We start from the raw sequence: 18413 nt of genomic DNA, 5'->3' as shown, positions 1-18413 counted from the left end.
ATAGCTGCCCTAAAATAGGGCATCACTGCTCCCTACTTGAACCGAACTGCATCTACTGTCATTTCCGATTTATCTGTTAAAACTAAATTTAACAGTCAATTTCTTCTATGACAATGTTGAACTGCGTATTGTATAAACAAATACAGGGAAGGAACATGAACGGGCCTTGGCAGCCACCGATTGCAGTAATAAGTTAAATTAACCAAACTGCACTGCACAAGACACTTTCTTCTGCTAAATTGACATGCACGTGTTAAGAAAAGCCAAATTGGCAGTTCAAATTGGGATGCTCAGTGACGAATGTCATTTCCAATTGACCCAAGCTGCAGCCCACAGAGAGAAAATTCAGAGGAGTACGGACACGCGCGTAACTGCTCCTGAGGACGCGAGCAGCAGCACTGCGGCTGCCTCGGAAGCGCAATAGGAGATTGCGGGAGAGGGCTCTGCTCCATCGGTCGAACAGGAAGTCGAGGGTGGAGCCCTCACCGGTGAGCTCGTGGCCTGGCCTTGCGCTGACCACTAGTGGGATTCTCGGCCGCATCGAATCCGCAGAGGCTCGGTTGCATCAAATCTGAAGGAAATATGCCTTAGAGGCATTTATAAAAGTTATTATTTATGTCTATGTTCATGACTTATGATAAATAAACAATGAGGTTTCATATTTTTTTTTTAGGAGTGAACCGAGTTGCTGAAGTTTCAGACTCAGACACGCGCTGTTTGTAGAGTTCAACTGTAGGCACTTGGTAACGGGCGCCCCTATGTCTCGCCTTCAGCAAGAGGTGTGGAACCCTCACTGAAGAGGAGACCCAGATGGACCGGCCCAGTAGCGCGAGAAGGCACAGCCTTCTTTTTTCTATTTTATTATGTTTTCTGTTTTGTTTTTTGATTTATTTTTAACTTTTATTTATACTTTAATTATGATCATATATATACCTTAATTACAAAAAAACACGCTATTAATACATCTGAAAAAATGTTAACCAAGCATTTGAAAAATGGTAAATGTGTATAAAGAAAATGTTTATCACGTATACGGAAAATGTATTAAAAAATGTGTATACATTTTTATCTTCTATTTAAAAAATATTAATCCAGTATTTAAATTTTTTTTGAACAAACATTTCAAAAATGTGGATTAAACATTTGATTTATTTAAATATGTAGAAAAACTCATGAACATGCAGTTAAAATGATGAATTTTTTCTCATGCATATAAAAATGTTATTCAAGCGTTTGAAAAAATGTTGATCAAGGATTTGAAAAAATTAAAATGAGTATAGAAAAAAATTGACCATGTATTAAAAAATAGTGATTTTTTATCATGTATATAAAAATGGTAACCAAGCATTTGAAAAAGTATTTGAAAAATGTTAAATTTGTATACAAAAAATGTGACATGTATTAAAAAATGATGAAACATTTTGATAATGTATATAAAAAAGTTAATCATGCATTTAAGAAATTTTAATCAATCATTTAGAAAATGTTAAATGTATATAGAAAAAATGTTGACCATGTATTCAAATAATGTTAATATTGCATTTCGAAAATATTAGTCAAGCATTTCAAAAATGTTAAATGTGCATAGGAAAAAAAGTCAATCTTTGTATTTCAAAAATGTTGATCAATCATTTCAATAATGTTAAAGTCTGTATAAAGAAATGTTGAACATGTATTACAAAATGTTAAAGTCATATGAAAAAATGTTAACCCTCTATTAGAAAATGTTGTTGACATATACAAAAAGTATAGAATAAAAAAAGAAACATAGGAAACCAACAAAATGAAGACTGAAATAGGAAAAATAAAGCCGAAGAAACAAGTGTAGAAATAATAAAAAGGAAAAAAAAGAAAACCTGGAGAAGAAAAAAAAGAAACAAAAAACGGGAAAAGGCATTTAAAACCGAAGAAATGAATGAAAAAATAAAAATGGGGAAGAAAAAATAAGAAAAAGGCGAAAAAGGGAAGAAAACCGAATAACACATAAGAAAATAGAGAAAGAAAAGAAAAACAAAAAACCCGAAAAACCAGTGAAACCCAGCTCTTTATGCCTCAAGTAGGGCAAGCCCAGCTCCTTTAACATGAACTCGAGAGCTGAGAGACTAGGAGTGCTGCCAACACCCTTGAGACTAGGGATCGATTCCCGGGTTCCCTCGTTTCTTCTGTCTTTTATAAGATTGCACGCGTGTAGCAGGCCGGCCTGACACTTTAGACACGTGTTTCCTCTCGTCTCGCTTAATGCAAGATATAGACGCCACGCTTAGTAACTGAGCAAAGATTCCAATGTCTTTGATGTCTTGGGTTGTACTACGATGGACTCGACATGCTATCCCTTTGGCTCATTATCTTTTTTACCTTATTTTTTATGGGCCTGGGCGTTTGGCTAGGCCTATACATACTTGGACCTACCCCGTAGATATAACCCACTCAAGTACCTTTTTTAATAATAGCCAAGATTTATAAAATAGAATTAGTAAGATTCCCATGTGATTGAAGTTGTCGTTTCATGGAAAACATAATGTTCTAAACTTTCCATGTGACTAGTACAAAAACATTTTCCCACAATTTAGAAGATACAAAAATTAAAGTTTACCACGAGACAAGTGTATTTTTTTTCCATACCTTCCAAGATGTAAAAAATATAATCATTAAAATTGTCATGTGTTTTATTTTTTAATGAAAGAGTGAATTAGTGACAATAGTATTACCTATTAAGAAAAAACTAATAAAAATAATAAAAACAAATAATGACAAATTTGCCACACAATTTACACATAAATTGGGTTTTCAATAATATACAAGAAAAATCTTATAATAGTGGTATTTATAAGAAGCAATGAATTAGTGGTATTTATAAGAAGCAATGAATTAGTGGTATTTGTATTGCCATTAAAGTAGAATGAAAATGAAATAACAACAAAATTGAAATAAAAAGGAAGTTTTATAAGGATCAATAAATAGGTGCCAATTGGTACTACTCTTTTAAGAAGAAAGACAATGATAACAAGTTAAAACATAAAACTTGCACATAACATTTTGTAGTATGCAAAAAACAATCTTATAATAGTGTAACTTTTGCACATATTGCATAGTACTTATGTGGATACATTTACACTCTCGCAACCTTCTAAATATAACTACAAAAGAGAAAATGAAAACCTACTAATAAAAAGGAGAAACACATTAAGAAAAACCAGAGAGAGAGAGAGAGGGGGGGGAGGGCTTGGAAATATAGTTATGGGCTTCAGCCTACTTGCAAATCCTGAACCAATTATTCGGTCAATCAAAAAGAAACAACCCAAACCAACTCACGAAACAGCGAGAAAAAACCACGAATCGCAAAGCATAAATCAAGCGCCAAAGAGTAGACTTGCCCAAAATAGCTAAACTACAAACTAATAATGTGGTTGGACTTTGTAGCCATAGAATCGGCACAAACACAAGACGGGTTGACAGCACACAACACATCACCCTTGAGAATTTTTATTAAGAACCCCAACATCCGAAGACCAGTCACCAGGAGCAACCCATCAAACGTATTCATTCTTCGGGGGGAGGTCCTTCAGCGAACAGTTCCCTTGTTCACCAACGCCCAGCGCGGGGTGGGGGGCATGGCGACCCCCACCCATTGGGCCAAAGGCCCATTAGATAGTCTTTTTGATAAAATGCCATGAACAAAAATCAGAAAATGAACAAATGCCACAAAAGTTGCCACATTCCTAGTCATCACCAAAAAATCTTCTGTGCAAAAAAAAAGTGGCATTAAAAAAATTTCACCCCTCAATAGTAAAAAGGCCATCCCGTTAAATAATGAAAATGACATCCTCGCAATAATTAAAGTGCATTCCTATTATAAATAAACATGACATGCTCTTATTATATAACTGCCATGCCAGTAAAATTAAAAATGTCATCCTCTCACTATTAAAAATGGCATCATCTTAATGTAAAAATGATATCATCACAATAATAAAAATGTCATCATATTATTAATAAAGTGCCATGCTCTTATTAACAAAAATGCCATGCCACTAAACATAAAAATGCCATCCTCTCAATAAAAAAATGGCTTCCTCTTTATTGACGAAGTTGCAATCCTCTTATAATAAAAATGCCATTCTACTAATAATATATTGCCCTATGAGAAAGTAAAAAAATTCAGGATTTTCGAACAAATTAAAAAAAACAAAGAGGTTTCAAAAAATTCCATGTCATATATAAAAATAAGTTTTAAGCCTCTTAGTTTTAACATGAATGTTCACGACCCCTCTCTCTAGCCTAGTGACAAAATGCCCACAATCTGGCAAAGAGGTCATGCTTTCGAAACCTACCCGGCTCGTGGGTTACACATTTTTTGGGGAAAGAGTTCTTCATGAATCGGCAGACAATGAACGCCTCTAGTCATTTGATGTGGCAAGGCCCCTGCGTCAAGATCTGTGTGAAGGTGGGGAGGCTGTTTGCCAGGGCCGCCCACCCGAGCAAGGTTCACAGATAGCTTTTCTGTTTATTAAACATTGATTAAGACATTGCACACAATGTTTTCCATCATACTCCGGCAGGGCTACCGCCTTTGCTTGGATCGCTCACCCCCATCATGCTCCGACGGTGGGGGTGGGGCAGGGCCACCCCTACCCAATTGGCCAAAGGCCCATTAAAAAGTTTTTTTTAGAAAATGCCATGAACAAAAATTAGAAAATGAAAAAATTCCACAACAGTTGTCATATTCCTAGTCATCACCCAAAAATCTTGTGTGCAAAAAAAAGTGGCATTAAAAAATGCCACCTCTCAATATTAAAAAGGGCATCCTCTTAAATAATGAAAATGACACCCTCGCAATAATAAAAGTGCATTCCTATTATAAATAAGGGCCATTTGCATTTCTGTCCCTAACTCGAACCACCTAATCAGATATACCCCTAATTCGAAAGCCTGCTCAAATTTGCCCCTCCGCCGTTAGGTGCCCTTACAGAAAAGCCATTCTGCGTCGTTACCGTCCGGTCAAACAACTTTGACCGTCCTGGAAAAAATAGCAAAAAAATTTAAAAAAATATAAAATTTTGTGAGATCGAAGATACTCATGTGCGCAAGGTGCGTGCAAATTTTCGTGCTATTTTGACATTCCAGGAGCTCGTGGTGAGGAAAAACAGTTAATATGCACGCTTGTGAACAGTAAATTTGAAATAAAATAGCAAGAAAATTCAAAAAAATATGAAATTTTTTGGCATCAAAGAGGCTTGGGTGCACAATGTGCTTGCAAGTTTTTGTGATCAAATGACATGCGAGGAGCTCTAGCAATAAAAAACAAAATAGTCATTTTTTCCCAAGTTTTTTCCTGAGCCAAATTTTGTTTTTTTCTCCACAAGCCCCTACAATGTCCAAACACAACAAAATTTTGCACGCAGCTTGTAGACCATAGCCTCTTTGATGCCAAAAAATTTCATATTTTTTTGAATTTTCTTGCTATTTTTTTGAATTTACTGTTCACAGGCTTACATATCTACTGTTTTTCCTTTGACACGAGCTCCTGGAATGCCCAAACAGCACGAAAATTTGCACGCACCTGGCAAACCTGAGTATCTTTGATCTCACAAATTTTCAGATTTATTAGATTTTTTTGCTATTTTTTTAAGACGGTCAATGCCCTTTGACCGGCTTTGACCTGCTTTGACCGGATGGTAACGGCACAGAAGGGCATTTCTGTAAGTGCACCTAACAGCGGAGGGGCAAATTTGAGCAGGCTTTGAAATTAGGGGTAAATCTGAGGGTGTGCGCAAATTAGGGGCATAGATGTAACTGTCCCTATAAATAAACATGACATGCTCTTGTTAATACAATTGCCATGCCAGTAAAATTAAACATGCCACCCTCTCACTACTAAAAATGCCATCATTAATATAAAAATGCCATCATCGAAATAATAAAAATGTCATCATACTATTAATAAAGTGCCATGCTCTTATTAACCAAACTGCCTTGCCACTAAAAATAAAAATGCCATCCTCTCAGTAATAAAAATGCCATCCTCTTAATAACGAAGTTGCCATCCTCTTATAATAAAAATGTCATTCTATTAATAATAAACTGCCCTGTGAGAAAGTAGTAAAAATCAAGATTTTCGAACAAATTAATAAACAAAGAGGCTTAAAAATGCCAAGTTATATATAAAAATTAGTTTTAACATGAATGTTCATGACCCCCTCTAGCCTAGTGACAAAAAGCCCAACAATCTGGCAAGAGGTCATGCCTTCGAAACCTACCTGGCTTCTGTTACACATTTTTGAAAAAAAAAAACAAGAGTTCGCCATGAATCGGCAGATAGCGAACGCCTCCATTCATTTCACATGGCAATGCCCCTGCGTCGAGAACCGTGTGAAGGTAGGGAGGCTGTTTGCCACGGTCGCCCACCCGAGGAAGGTTCGCCAGATAGCTTTTCCGTTTATTAAACATTGATTAAGACGTTGCACGCAATTGTTTTCATCATACTCCGGCAGGGCTACCGTCTTTCCTTGGATCGCTCACGGCCGTCAGCATCCCGTGGAACACGTTCTCGCTGCCGCTTGACACTGGCGCCTGCAAGTCTTGCACTATCATCTGGCACACGGCTGACCACACAGTGCCCTTGAGCACATGACCCCTCCGCCGCAAAAACTCTCTCGCCTCTGCTTTGAGCTCGATGACCTCGCCATCGACCACTGTCTCGTCCTCGTACCGCACAACATTCGGCACGAGACTGTGGTACACCCTTGGGCTCTGCACGGCAACCAGAGGGCTCATCCCCAGGACGAAGTGGTTCAGGAACACCTGTGTCACCGCCGCAATGATGTTGGTGCCGCCGCTTGCGCCCACCACGCCAGCCAGCTGCCCATCCTTGAGGATGATCGTCGGTGTCATCGATGAGAGCGGCCGCTTTCCCCCCGCGATGAAGTTGGCCGGCGCCGGTGGGAGGTGGGAGGTGGTCGGGGGTCGGGTACGATGACGGCATCGAAAAGTCGTCCATCTCGTTGTTGAGGACGATGCCGGTGGACGGCGAGAGGACCTGTGCGCCGAAGTAGTAGTTCACCGTCGTCGTCATCGCCACCGCATTCCGGTCGCCGTCCACCACGCACAGGTGGCTCGTGCCATTGTCGCGCAGCTGGCTCCACCTGACACACATACATAGAGTTTGTCATTGGAAAGGAAGCATGCGTATTGATGATGACCGACAGGGACATATTCGAACGGAGCACTTACTTTGGGAGGTAGTAGGCCGGAGGGAAAGTGGTGTTGTCGGCGATCCTTTGCCGGACCTTATCAGCGAATGCCGGCGACAGCATCTCCGAGACGATCCCAGCGGCGTTGACGAAGCCGGGGTCGCCGAGGTCCATCCGGACGGCCAGCATGTGCTTAACCGCCTCGACCAGCCGGTGCACGCCCAGAAATCCTCTCAGAAACTCCGCCGACTTGTAACCACCCAAGATGTTCAACACCTGCATACACATCAAATCATCGTCATAACAATAATCGCTGAATGAATACGCTCAACTGATCGAGCCATGGACTGCAAGTGACGTACCAGTGCCATGCCGACGGTGCCGCTGGACGGCGGCGGCATGCCAAGGAAGGTGAACCCCATGGCGTCGGCACGCAAGGCGGCGCTGACCTCCACCCTATACCCCTTCAGATCATCCATCGTCACCACCCCTCCACCTCTCCTCACGTCCTCCACGAGCCTCTCCCCGACGGCGCCACCGTAGAGCACCGAGATGCCGTGCTCCGCCACGGCGTCCAGGTGTCCGCGAGCGCCGGGTTGCGGCAGAGTGCACCCGCGACCAGGACCTGCCCCTCCGGCGCGAACACGGCACGCAGGCCGGGGTCGGCCAGCACGTTGGCCTCCACTGCCTTGAGCGCGTTGGCGACATAGGGCACGACGGTGTAGCCGTCGCGCGCGAGCTTGATCGCCGGCACGAAGAGGGACTTCCACGGCAGACGCCCGTAGCTCGACCACGCGGCATGGAGGCCCGCGAGCTCCCCGGGGACGCCCATGGCAAGCGCCCCCTTGAACTTGGACATCGGGTCGGCGGCGTACATGGTCTGATTTACATACATGTTGTACATAAACAGTGCGGTTAACCACGAGCACGTGAGCAATTACTAGTACGACTTCCCCTCCATAATATGTGGTGTATTATTTTTTTAAAGTTAAACATCCTAATGTTAGACTAAATTTATAGAAAAATGTATTAACACCTACAACACTAAGCCCCATGTGGCACTCGTCTTAAGTAATCGGACCTTGATGAAAACAAATCTACAACACCAAGCACCACATGGCACTCGTGGTACAAAAATGCTACATCTACGTATGATCTACGTGACTTTACGTAACTTGCCTTAACTTACCTCTTCGCGCCCCCTGATTTCAACCGGGGGTGGGGCCCCTTCCTTTATTTTCTCTAACCAAAACATGCCACCTAATCAGTTATGTTAATTACTTTGAAATCCTTACGTAGCTGTAGTATTACTGCTCGTGGTAACACTAGTAGAAAAGGGCCATTTGTCCCGGTTCGTAAGGGCCTTCTGTCCCGGTTGTTGAACCGGGACTAAAGGGTCGTTACTAAAGCCCTAGGCCTTTAGTCCCGGTTCTTACACGAACCGGGACAGATGGGCCTCCACATGGCCGGTGCGGCGAGCCCAGGCAGAAGGCCCTTTGGTCTCGGTTGGTGCCACCAACCGGGACCAACAAGCGTCCACGCGTCAGCAGCTGGCAGGAGCTGAGGTTTTTTTTAAAGGGGGTGGTTTAGGGGTTTTGAGGGTTAATTTAGGTGTTTCATATATTGTGTTAGCTAGCTAACTAATAGAGAGAAGTGTCCTCTCTTATCTCCGTGCTTGGTCGACGCTACGTACTGTACGTATAGAGAGGACTCGACACGCTAGCTAGTAAGCAAATGAAGGAAACAGAAGATCGTCATGAACATATGCATACAGAGAGAAGTGATATCGACCACCTCTCCTTCTCCGAGAGATTGGTCGAACAACAAGTTCGCGTATATCTATCCGACGCAATATAATTATCGATCATGTGGTCAAGAAAAAATGCCGCCAATTCCTCTTGAATTGCTCGCATACGATCTGGTGGTAGGCATCCCGCATCCGAAACATCTAATTTGAAGAAGGGGGTCAATACATATATGTATATATATATTGACCCCCTTCTTCAAATTATATATCTATATATATATATATATATATATATATATATATATATATATATATATATAAATGAAACTCAACAGAAATGATGGTAATAAAATAAAATTGTGAATATTATTATTTACACACTTCATATTGTTTGTCAGAGTAGCCCCGCTCACAGGTCGTGTGGCGGATGGACTCGCAAACGTAGTATCCACAGTAATTATTCCCGGCTTCCTACGACAACCACTTTACAAGAAATAGAGGTCAATCAAACTGATAAGCAAGCTAGCTATAAATGGTATTGATGAAACTAGCGCTTGAATCACTAGGAGATGCACGAAACATGCTAGTAGTACTTACTTTCGGGTGTAAATCGCAGCTTCCTCGGCAGTCCCAGAGCTTTTGAGGTGAATTTTGTCCAAACCCTGCTAGACAAAGAAAACAATTACTTGATATCAGGAAATGAACAAAGTTGTCGATATGGTGCGATAATGATCGATTTAACTTACTTCTCTAGCATTTCAGTCATGTCCGCATACTCCTTGGGATCTTTTCGTCTCGAGTCTAAGACGGTTACCACTCCCTGTTCAAGCTTAATCTCTAGGAGAATATAGTGGAAACTGCGCACGCATGCATAACTCATCAATTACATTACTATAACCTGGACTAATAAGGGAAACCAAATATGCACAAGACAGTAACACACTCACTTGAAGTTGTAAGGAAAGAGTATGGTAGCTTTGTTTTGATTTAATACAAACGATCGTAGCAAGTTGGCCTCGATCTCTTTGGCCTTAAATTCACCCGTATATGCATCTATGAGATTTGTGTTAATGAACCCAATATCACCGATTTGTCTTTTCTTCAATTCGGCGATCTTCAATCTGCATAATATAGTGAGGATAATTAAAAATACATGTAATGAAAGAGCTGACCTATATATAGAGACTTAATGACAGAAGTAGTACTTACAGACAGTAGCAAGTGACCGTTAATTTATCGAGGGCCTTTTGATTGAAAAACTGGAAGAACTCCTCAAATGGAACATTCAACAGATCAATTCCAACAAGGTCATGCTCCTCTTTAACTCTCAGCGGCAAAATATTCATCCCCCCAGACTCTCTACGGGTTTTCATGTACCAATCATGAATCTTCGCATCATCGTTGTTAGAGATCTTTCATCTTTGACGAGAGGTATCTGTGTTCGTCCACCTCCAAGAAATCATAATGCACAATTTTTTTAAGCTCATTCTTCGACCTCTTGAATAGTTCTGCCATCTTCTTAAGAGCATGAGACTTGATCAATTGCTCTTTAACTGGCTTCTCCGGATCCTCCTCTGGCGGTAGGGTGAAATTTCCTTCAGCGCGGTCCAAAGATCATCTTTCTGCATATCGGAGACATAAGACACCTCAGGATCTTCTTTAGCCAGCTTAAACCATTGGTGGATGCTGATCGGGATCTTGTCCCTAACAAGAACCCCGCACTGAGCAGCAAATGCTTCCTTTTTCTAGATGGGTTCAATCAGTTGGCCATCGCGCGCGATTTCTATGATCTCAAAACTTTCATCCGAGCGCAACTTTTTCTTCGGGCCTCGTCTCTTTACCGAAGTTGTGCTCGATCCGGAGGGGTAGAAAAAAAGAAGAAAGACGAGAGTTCATTAATATGTGTACATACCAAAAACAATTAATGCATCAATTAGCTAGCTATAGTCAGCACATGCTTAATTAATATATATACCTGGCCGGACTCCGTTCGGTCACCGGAGCCATCATCACGGTGTCCTTCTTGCATTGGCATTGGGTCACCGGAGCCATCATGATCATGTCCTTCCTCCTCCATTATTCGATCACCGTAGTCTGCTTCTTCACCCTGTTCTTCCAGACCATCGGTGTCATTGAGAAACGAGAAGACGGCATCACTTTCGTGTGCGATTATGTCCCCCAACGCCGCTTCTGTTGCTTCGTCTTGGGGGTCCATAGTTTCTGCAAATATTTACAACATGGCAATGATTATTCAAACATGACAGATGGATATATTAGTGGCAAACATAGAACTAGCTATCTAATCATAATAAGGAATCATATTAGTGGCCTCGACGCTGCTTCTCTAGGGTTTGGGGTGGCCTCGACAACGCTTCAAGGGTTTGGGGTGGCCTCGACGACAATGCTCTTTTAACTTGGTAAATTTGGGTGGCCTCGAGAGAGTTTGTCGGGTAGGGGCGCGGCGGGAGGGGGTAGGAGACCTGTGACGCCCCCGATTTGACCGTACACTAATCATGCACGCAAATGTGTACGATCAAGATCAGGGACTCACGGGAAGATATCACAACACAACTCTAATGCATAAATAAGTCATACAAGCATCATAATACAAGCCAGGGGCCTCGAGGGCTCGAATACAAGTGCTCGATCATAGACGAGTCAGCGGAAGCAACAATATCTGAGTACAGACATAAGTTAAACAAGTTTGCCTTAAGAAGGCTAGTACAAACTGGGGTACAGATCGAACGAGGCGCATGCCTCCTGCCTGGGATCCTCCTAACTACTCCTGGTCGTCGTCAGCGGCCTGCACGTAGTAGTAGGCACCTCCGGTGTCGTAGGTGTCGTCGTCGACGGTGGCGTCTGGCTCCTGGACTCCAACATCTGGTTGCGACAACCAGATAGATAGGAAAGGGGGAAAGAGGGAGAGAAGCAACCGTGAGTACTCATCCAAAGTACTCGCAAGCAAGGAGCTACACTACATATGCATGGGTATATGTGTAAAGGGGCATATCAGTGGACTGAACTGCAGAATGCCAGAATAAAAGGGGGATAGCTAGTCCTGTCGAAAACTACGCTTCTGGCCACCTCCATCTTGCAGCAGGTAGAAGAGAGTAGATTGAAGTCCTCCAAGTAGCATCGCATAGCATAATCCTACCCGGCGATCCCCTCCTCGTCGCCCTGTTAGAGAGCGATCACCGGGTTGTATCTGGCACTTGGAAAGGTGTATTTTATTCAGTATCCAGTTCTAGTTGTCATAAGGTCAAGGTACAACTCCGGGTCGTCCTTTTACCGAGGGACACGGCTATTCGAATAGATAAACTTCCCTGCAGGGGTGCACCACATAACCCAACACGCTCGATCCCATTTGGCCGGACACCCTTTCCTGGGTCATGCCCGGCCTCGTAAGATCAACGCGTCGCAGCCCCACCTAAGCACAACAGAGCGGTCAGCACGCCGGTCTAACCCTATGCGCGCAGGGGTCTGGGCCCATCGCCCTATGCACACCTGCACGTTGCGTACGCGGCCGGAAGCAGACCTAGCCTAGTGGCGTTCCAGTCCAATCCGGCGCGCGCCACTCAGTCGCTGACGTCAAGAAGGCTTCGGCTGATACCACGACGCCGGGATACCCATAACTACTCCCGCGTAGATGGTTAGTGCGTATAGACCAAATGGCCAGACTCAGATCAAATACCAAGATCTCGTTAAGCGTGTTAAGTATCCGCGAACGCCGACCAGGGCCAGGCCCACCTCTCACCTAGGCGGTCTCAACCTGCCCTGTCGCTCCGCCACAAAGATCCACTTGCGGGTACTCCTACGAGCCGACCCGACTTTAGTCATCACATGTGTCATGTATAAAGTATATAAGTATATACCCGTGATCACCGCCCAGGTGATCACGGCCCGATAGTATAGCACAGCAGACGGACAAGAATGTAGGGCCACTGATGGAAATCTAGCATCCTATACTAAGCATGTAGGATTGCAGGTAAAGGTATCAACAGTAGTAGCAAGGATAGGCTATGCACCAGGATAGGATATCGAAAAGCAGTAACATGCTACACTACTCTAATGCAAGCAGTATAGAGAAGAATAGGCGATATCTGGTGATCAAGGGGGGGGGGGCTTGCCTGGTTGCTCTGGCAAGTAGGAGGGGTCGTCAACTCCGTAGTCGAACTGGACAGCAGCAGTGTCGGTCTCGTAGTCTACCGGAGAGAAGAGGGGGGAAGAAACAGTAAATACAATGCAAACATAAGCATGACGATGCGTGACATGACAATGAGCGGTGCTAGGTGTGCCCTAACGCGACAGTAGGTGGTACCGGCGAAGGGGGGGAACATCCGGGAGGTATTCCCGATGTTTCGCGTTTTCGGACAGACGGACCGGAGGGGGAAAGTTGCTAGTTCGATAGGTTAGAGAGGTGTGGTGGACGAACGGACTGCGTATTCGGATTCGTCTCGTCGTTCTGAGCAACTTTCATATAGAAAACATTTTCATCCGAGTTACGGTTTAAAAGATATGAATTTACAAAGATTATTTGAATTTCTGGAATTATTTAATTAACAGAAAAGGGATATGACGTCAGCATGACGTATGAGTGACGTCAGCGGTCAACAGTCCGGTTGACTGGTCAAAACTGACACGGGGGACCCACCTGTCATGACAGTGGGTTAACAGAAGATTAAACTAATTAATTTTTTGTTAATTAACTACTGGGCCCACCTGTCAGTGAGTGATTAGATTAATTAATTATTTTTATTTATAAAACATTTTCCTTTTCTTTTTTTTATTTTTGCGGCGGGGCCCGCATGTCAGTGGCTGGGCCTGCCCAGTCAGCACGTTGACTGGGTGGACCTAGTCAACGGGGCCCACGGGCCCACTGGCAGTGGCACTGGGGGGGCCAGGCCAGCCACGTCGGCGGCCGGCGCCGGAGCAACTCCGGCGACCAAAACAGCGGCGGCCCCTCGCCGGAGTTGGCCGGAATCGCGCTACGGGGCTCGGGGAGGAGCGGGGCTAGGCCCATTCGAAAGGGCTCGCAGCGCCGCATCCAGGGGTGGCCGGGGCTTCGCCGGACTTGGCCGAAATCGGCGCCGGCGAGCGGCGGAGGCGGCGGCGCGCACGGGTGCCCGACGGAAACGAGGCTACGGCGGGCTATCGAGCAAGCGGAGGGGCTGGGGGGCATCTACGCGAGGTGGGGAGTGCAACGGGCTTGAGCCCATGACCAAAAGGTCACCGGAGCCTTGCCGGCGGCGAGCTCCGTGGCGCGGCGTTCGGGCGCGCGTGGGGAAGCCGCTAGGGGGCGCGCGAGAGAGAAAGGACAGGGGAGGAGGGGGAAGAGGCTCACCGCGCGGCACACGGAGGCCGGTGAGAGCTTAGGAGCAGCAGGTCGGCGCCGGGGAAGGAGGGGGTCGCCGGCGTCCGAAGTTGAAGACGAGCTCGGGGAGGCCGTTGCAGTGGCTCCGAGCTTCAACGGAGAGGCGGAGGTGGTGTAGTCGAGGGCGGCGACGGCGTATGACACGGTGAGGTGGCGATTGGGGCACGGTGGCCGTGTGAACGACGGGAACGGCGGCGAGGGCGTCGGGCGTGGGGAAGAAGAGAGCGGCGCGGATCTGGGGGGAGGGGGAAGAGGGAGGCGCGGAGGCCGAGAGGAGAGCGGGGCGAGTGGGAGAGAGGCCCGAGGAGGCGGGGGTGCTGGCGCCCTTATCCTCCCCGTCGCCGGCGAGGTGGTGCGGCGGGGACGGCCCCTGTTCCGACCCCGGTCGGGGGAACAGGGGAGGGGGCGAGCGGGAGAGGTGGGCTGGGCCGGGGGTCGGCCCAGTCAGGCCAGGGGTCCAGTGGGGGGGGAGGGCCTTCTCCTTTTTTTCTTTTTTTTTCTGTCTGTTCTGTTTTCTGTTTTCTTTTTATTTGTTTATTTTCTTTTCTGGTTTATTTCATTTAAAAGTATTTAGGCATTTTATAAAAATGTGTTTTCTCCACAATAATTATCAGTGCAATTTCTGGCAGGGCCCGAACATTTTTGTTTAAAATTTTGAAAACTTTTATTTTCCACTTTTAAATTTAATTGAAGTTTGAATAGGAGTTTGAAAAGGAATGTGATTCAAATGTGATCAAGCCCTGTTTAGCAACGTGATTAGCTTAATCACAGGGAGTTACTGTAGCATGATTCTCGGGGTGTTACAAATCTCCTCCACTACAAGAAATCTCGTCCCGAGATTTAGGAGGTAGAAGGAAATAGTGCGGGGTATTCTTCGCGCAGACGATCCTCTCGTTCCCAAGTGGCCTCATCTTCAGAATGGTGCGACCACTGGACTTTGAGAAACTTGATCGCCTTCTGACGTGTGCGGCGTTCAGCTTGGTCGAGAATGCGGACCGGATGCTCCTTATAGGAGAGGTCTTGCTGCAATTCGAGCACTTCATGATCCACAGCTCGGATTGGATCCTTGAAGCAACGGCGGAGCTGTGACACATGGAACACATCGTGAACCTGTGAAAGGTTCGGCGGTAGCTCCAGTTGGTATGCCACTTTTCCACGCCTTTCGAGAATAGTGAATGGGCCAATATAGCGAGGAGCTAGTTTGCCCTTGATCCCGAAGCGGTGAGCACCCTTCATAGGTGTGACTAGAAGATAAGCCTTTTCGCCAGGTTGATAGACCATGTCTTTATGATGACGGTCATACTGACTCTTCTGACGTGACTGAGCAGTCTTGAGATTCTCACGGATAATGCGGACTTGTTCTTCGGCATCTTGGATAATATCTGGACCGAAGAGTGGACGTTCCCCAGTTTCTGACCAGTTCAGAGGGGTCCGGCACTTTCGTCCATATAACACTTTGAAGGGGGCCATCTTCAGACTAGCTTGATAGCTATTATTATAAGAGAACTCAGCATACGGGAGATATTCCTCCCATTTCTTGCCGAAGGAAATAACGCAAGCTCGTAGCATGTCTTCGAGAACTTGGTTGACGCGTTCAACTTGTCCTTGCGATTGAGGATGAAACGCAGTACTGAATGACAGATGAGTTCCCATAGCTTCTTGGAAACTTGCCCAGAATCTTGAAGTGAATAAGCTGCCATGGTCTGAACTGATAACCAATGGAATACCGTGGAGTGAAACAATCCTGGACATATAGAGCGTTGCCAACTGGCTAGCAGTGATCGTTTCTTTGACTGCCAGAAAATGTGCAACTTTGGAAAGTCGGTCAATGACGACAAGAATAGCATCATTACCTTTCTGTGATTTGGGAAATCCAGTGACGAAGTCCATCTCAACATGGTCCCATTTCCATTCAGGAATAGAGATAGGTTGCAGAGTTCCAGCAGGCCTTTGATGTTCTGCTTTGATACGACGGCAAACGTCACACTCAGCAACATAACGAGCAATGGCTTGCTTCATATTAGACCACCAGAATCTCTGACGGATGTCTTGGTACATCTTTGTACTACCAGGATGGATACATAGAGGCGTATCATGAGCTTCTTTCATAACTTCCTGTGTCATATCCAGGTTTTTCTCTGCACATGGCACCACTAGGCGGCCCTTGAAGTATAAGGTGCCATCTTCAGCAATAGTGAAGAATGAGGGCTTTCCTTCTGCGAGGTAGCGCTTAATCTTATGGGCTTCGGAGTCATACTTCTGTAGCCTTTTGATGCTGTCCTCGAGATCTGGTTTAGCAACTAGGGTATTGAGGGAACCCTGGGTAACAACGTGGAGGTTCACCTTGCCAAACTCCTTAGGAGGGGGAGCGAGTGCACCCGGAGGAACAATATGGAGGTTCAGCTTCCTGAATTCTTCAACAAGCGAGGGCTGAACTTTATGAACCTGGAGGTGGTTGCAGTAAGACTTGCGGCTCAAGGCATCAGCCATTACATTAGCCTTGCCTGGCGTATAGGAAATACCCAAGTCAAAGTCTGCAACAAGCTCCATCCATCTCTGTTGACGGAGGTTCAGATCTGGCTGAGTAAACAGATACTTCAGACTTTGGTGGTCAGTGAAGATCTCGCAACGATTACCGAGAAGGTAATGTCGCCACTGCTTCAGCGCATGAATGACAGCAGCAAGTTCGAGGTCGTGAACTGGGTAGTTCTCTTCGTGAGGGCGCAATTGCCGAGAGGCATAAGCAATCACTTTGCGGTCTTGCATTAGGACACAGCCTAATCCTTGACGGGAAGCGTCGCAGTAAATGACGAAGTCCTTCTTAGTATCAGGTGGAGCTAGAACTGGGGCAGAAGTCAACTTGTCTTTGAGTGCCTGGAAACTTTCCTGACATTTTTCTGTCCATTGGAACTAGACACCCTTATGCAACAGGTTAGTCAGAGGCCTGGCGATCTTAGAGAAGTTCTCGACGAATCGACGGCAATAGCTGGCGAGACCGAGAAAACTTCTGACTTGCTTAACGTTCTTGGGAGGAGTCCAATCAAGAATAGCCTGAACTCGCTCGGGGTTGACGGCAATACCATCCTTAGAGATGACATGCCCAAGATAGGTTACTTCCGGTAGCCAGAATTCACATTTGGAGAACTTGGCATATAGTTGATGCTCTCATAGCTTCTCCAGCACAAGTCGAAGATGTTCGGCATGTTCTTCTTTGTTCTTGGAAAATACCAGGATATCATCCAGATAAACCACGACGAACTTGTCGAGGTAATCCATGAATATATAGTTCATCAGACGAGAGAAGGTGGCTGGAGCATTGGTTAAACCGAAAGACATGACGGTGTACTCGTATGAACCATAGCGAGTCACGAAGGCGGTCTTTGGGATATCCTCTTCTCGAACACGGATCTGGTGGTAGCCCAACCTCAAGTCGAGCTTAGAGAACACTGAGGAACCCGCCAGTTGATCATACAGATCATTGATCCGAGGAAGAGGGTACTTATTCTGAATGGTAGCTTGGTTTATAGGACGGTAGTCTTGAACTAACCGGTTTGTCCCATCCTTCTTCTTGACAAAGAGAGAAGGTGCTCCCCAAGGAGAGCAACTTGGGCGAATGAATCCTTTGCGAAGAGATTTGTCGATTTCCTCCTTAAGCTCAAGGAGTTCATGCGGCGGCATTTTGTAGGGTCGCTTGGCTATAGGAGTGGTGCCTGGTTTCAAGTCGATGATGAATTCGACAGCTCTAGCAGGGGGAATCCCTGGAAGTTCTTTAGGGAAGACGTCGAGGAATTCACGCACGACGGGAATGTTCTCAATGCCCTCGAGTGGTGCAGCGTTCAATGCATTCAATGCATAGAGCCTTGCCTCGGTATTTTGCACCAGATGAGCTTGGTAAGCAACTATTTCATCTGAAGGGTGTAGCAGATGGACGGTCTTAGTGGCGCAAACTATAGAAGCAGTATGCGCTTTCAACCAATCCATACCCAAAATGAGGTCGATGTTAGACGTCTTTAGGATAATGGGAGAGGCATAGAATTCCAGCCCTTCGATTTCCACGGGGACATCGATGCCAACCAAGGAGGTTTGACACTGTCCCACGGGGGTT

At 45.4% G+C, this 18413-nt stretch overlaps 1 pseudogene; it reads right to left on the bottom strand.

Annotated features, from left to right (window-relative positions):
- Positions 1-6477: 6477 nt before the first annotated feature.
- Positions 6478-18413, bottom strand: part of LOC109760937 (glutathione hydrolase 3-like) — a 71329-nt pseudogene continuing 59393 nt past the window's right edge.

This window comes from Aegilops tauschii, chromosome 3 (assembly GCF_002575655.3).
Source record: "Aegilops tauschii subsp. strangulata cultivar AL8/78 chromosome 3, Aet v6.0, whole genome shotgun sequence".
NCBI lineage: Eukaryota > Viridiplantae > Streptophyta > Magnoliopsida > Poales > Poaceae > Aegilops > Aegilops tauschii.
Note: the sequence above shows the minus strand (reverse complement) of the source record. Positions and strands in the feature narration are given on the sequence as shown.